Consider the following 3,581-nt stretch of genomic DNA (forward strand, 5'->3'; position numbering starts at 1 on the left):
GATTACGTTGGAAACGGAAGTGTACGATGGATCGACCAGCTGGATGGAATACGTTGCTGGCCGTGGCCTAGCCACGTGTGCGCATCCCGTATGTCGTTGGATGGACACTCCATGTGGCGCACATGCTAGCTGACTCAATTTCGGCGCCAAGTTAGCTAGCTACATGCATGCACGTACGATGTACCTCTATGCGTGCTATCCTGTGTACTACGTACAGTACGTTGAAAGCTGAGTAGGGTGCTAGCTAGCTCGATGCCGACTTCACTCCAAGAGTCGCATGTTTTCTTTTCTTTTTTGTTGCTTCAGTGTGACGACATTTTGGGTCCGCATATGCTACCCAAGTGTGTGTTCATCCGTGATTCATTCAGCTGCCGCTGCCCAAGTATACATGTACGCTGGACATGCCGCTGAATAATTTCGTCCTGGTCAAAATGGCTTGCTACATATGGAGCATAGCATATCCCTGAATTATTTTGCCCGAATCATCTTAACTTGCTACTAGCTAGCATATCCGGTAATGAATAATTTCGTCAGGATCATAGTATTAACTTGCTGGCATATGCGCGTCAAATTCTGATTTATATAGCGAGCATATGTTCTGTTTTCTGCGTTTCCCAATTCCCACCTTGGAAAAAAAAATCCGTACACGTCAGTTTTGGACAAAGGATCATTTGCATGTAGGTGCTGGATCACTAGTGTCGAAAAATGTCTAACATCACGGGACAGAGGGAGTACTGTACTGAATTGCATGCATGCATGGAGCAACAATTAGGATCCAGTTGGTAGACATCACCCTAACTGGCATACTTGCCCTAGTGTAGCTTCTAGTTTTCCATCCAATGAACTGACCAGCGGTATAGGCTAGTGTGGCGAGCTACATACTGCTCTAGTCTACGTACATGCATGAGTTATATGCCATGAAATGAAATTCACGAGTTATATGACCAAGACACATATTTTCCCCGCCTGAAAAAAAACAGTTCATTACACTATGGCTCCTTCTAGGTTAACTATTAAGCGAATTTAGGGAATGGAATTTATACGCGCACATACGTCCTACATGCATGCGATGTTTGAGGACCCTTGCTTTGGAGGCAAGGTATACAACTTTCATTCCTTGCCGCAGCCTTCCACTATGGACCATATCACTACGACTTTATCTATCTACATTTTGAGGAGATTACAACAAAGTGATCAAATTTAGTCCGGTGCGGTTAGCTGTTGCTCAACGAATATGTTCTTTGCACGGCCGCCCAGCCGCCCGCCCGCCCGCCCGCCCGTCCACGATTTATCCTGATTCCCTCATGCCCCCGCGGTAGCCCGTCATTCATACATCCAATGACAGCAACAAATGGGAAATATTAGAAAAGGAGAGAGATTTGTCGTCTCTTTGATAGTTTCGTTATTTCCATGTGCTCTGTGTTTGCGAAATTCCTATTTCCATGTCGATCAATCAAGAATAATGCTAGCATGCTAGCTTGCAACTGCCGAGACGAAAAAAGAAAAGAAAATGTCCATTGTTGTCTAGTGACAAAAAGCAGGTCCTCGAGGAAAAACTCTGATAAACTGAAAAGTATTCTCACGTAGACAAGACATGCATCCGGTGCTCTGCCGTCCACCTCACCTTATTCCTAGCTCGGCCGCCCTCCCGTCCAACCCGGCCGGTATATATCCCCCGCCCGCCTCCCCGATTCTCCTCATTCTCCACCTCTCCTCCAACCTCCTGACCGCAAGCACGCCGGCCAGCTCGACCGCGCCCCTCTCCGCGAGCCAAGCTAACTATCTACGAGCTAGCGGCATGGCCAAGGTGCACCCCAACGTCGCCGCGCCAGAGCTGCCGGCTGGAGGCAGGGCCGTCGTCGAGGAGCAGCAGCCCACGGTGCTGACGGTGTGGCGCAAGTCTCTGCTCTTCAACTGCGACGGCTTCACCGTCTTCGACTCCGCCGGCGGCCTCGCCTTCCGCGTCGACCGCTACGGCTCCTCGTCGGGGAGCCGACGCCGCGCCGAGGACGTCGTGCTCATGGACGCCGCGGGGAAGCCGCTCCTCACCGTGCGGCGCAAGATCAAGCTCGGCCTGGGCCTGGGGGAGCACTGGGTGGTGTACGAGGGCGACGCGAGCGCCTCCGCCACCGCCGCGAAGCCGCTCCTCTCCGTGCGCCGTCACCACACCGGCCTCCGCCGCCGCGCGTCTGACAAGACGCTCGCGCACGTCACGCCGCTGGGGCCCTCTTCGGCCGGCGCCGACGCGGCCGCCTACGTCGTGGAGGGGTCGTACGGGCGGCGGAGCTGCGCGGTGCGGGACGCGCGCGGGGGCGCCCCCGTGGCGGAGGTGCGGCGGAAGGAGTCGGTGGGGGACGACGTGTTCCGGCTGGTGGTGCCTGACCACCGCCTGGGAACGGCGCTGTCCATGGGCGTCGTCGTCGCCCTCGACCAGATGTTCGGCGCCGCCTCGTCGCGGACGTCGCTGCTGCCCAGGAGCTGGTCGGCGTAGGAGGAGTACACTGGCCGCGGTAGGAGCCAGCTGGTGAAGCCGCTGACCTGGCGACCCCACACGGCAACAAGGTTCTTCGCAAGGGGAAAGCTACTGGCCCCACCTGTCGGCGTGAGCACAGTTTTAGGTGCAGATTGCCCCGCAGAATGTAGTAGCAAAGCAGAAGAGTAATTTTCATTTAAATTTAGAAAACAAGGCTACGGAGGCTGGATGCATGCATGACTTAGGAATCGGTGTATATACGGTCAGCCTCTGAAACTTGTTCATGGATGATGCTAAAAATACTATGTACATGGATCTGAAATGTCAGTGATATACTAAAGTGAATGCTTGTGTCACCGATCGTGTAAGGGCATCTTCAACACCGACCCTTAAACCTCATGCGTCCTTCCAAACTGCACTCTTCAAACCGCGAAAGCCATCCAACGCGATTCTGTATCGATCCACAACACGGTTTGAACGTACTTTCTCCCGTAAACAGTAGACAAACATGGGAGCTTTGCAGGAGTTCGGCCTGCTCCCACGTCCTCTTCTAACCACCCTGGCCCACCCAAACCCTCCTTCCTCGTCAGTGCGTGTTCCCACTTGGCGCCAGCTGTCCGCATCCATGTCGTTGTAGAGCGCGCCGCTCCGCATTGAAGACGACTCATGGCGGACATGACCTCTCACCGCCTTCGCCCTTGAAGCGGCGCGCAAGCCGAAGGCGCCGCCCGAGACGCATCTCCGATGTTCGTGCCTGTTCAATGCCGGAGACGTGTGACTGGACGAGATGGGACAGATATATACCACGCCCGTTCAATGCCCTGTCTATCCGTATGCCGCCATTAAGCAGGCTCACCGACCAAGAAACCCACTCCCACGCCGCGCATTGACGCACCGAAGGCCTGGCCTCACCGAAATCCGCTATTTGAAGGCGACCACACTCGGCTAACTCTACTCCACAACACAAGCCACTCCCCATCCTCCTCCCTTGCACTACGTCTGCCATGACTGCAGGCTAGCGAAGCACTGTGCGAGAGCCGCACACGGTGGCCGTCCTTGCCGTTGCCTGGGAGAGCCGCCACGCCAGGCGGATCGAGGCCGACTTGCT

The 3,581-nt window shown here is 54.9% G+C and overlaps 1 pseudogene; it reads left to right on the top strand.

Moving 5' to 3' along the window:
* The first annotated feature begins 1,678 nt into the window (after positions 1-1,678).
* Positions 1,679-2,829, top strand: LOC125555925 (protein LURP-one-related 8 pseudogene; annotated as a pseudogene).
* Positions 2,830-3,581: the final 752 nt, after the last annotated feature.

This window comes from Triticum urartu, chromosome 5A (assembly GCF_056163025.1).
Source record: "Triticum urartu cultivar PI428250 chromosome 5A, HENAU_Tu73, whole genome shotgun sequence".
Classification (NCBI taxonomy): Eukaryota; Viridiplantae; Streptophyta; class Magnoliopsida; order Poales; family Poaceae; genus Triticum; species Triticum urartu.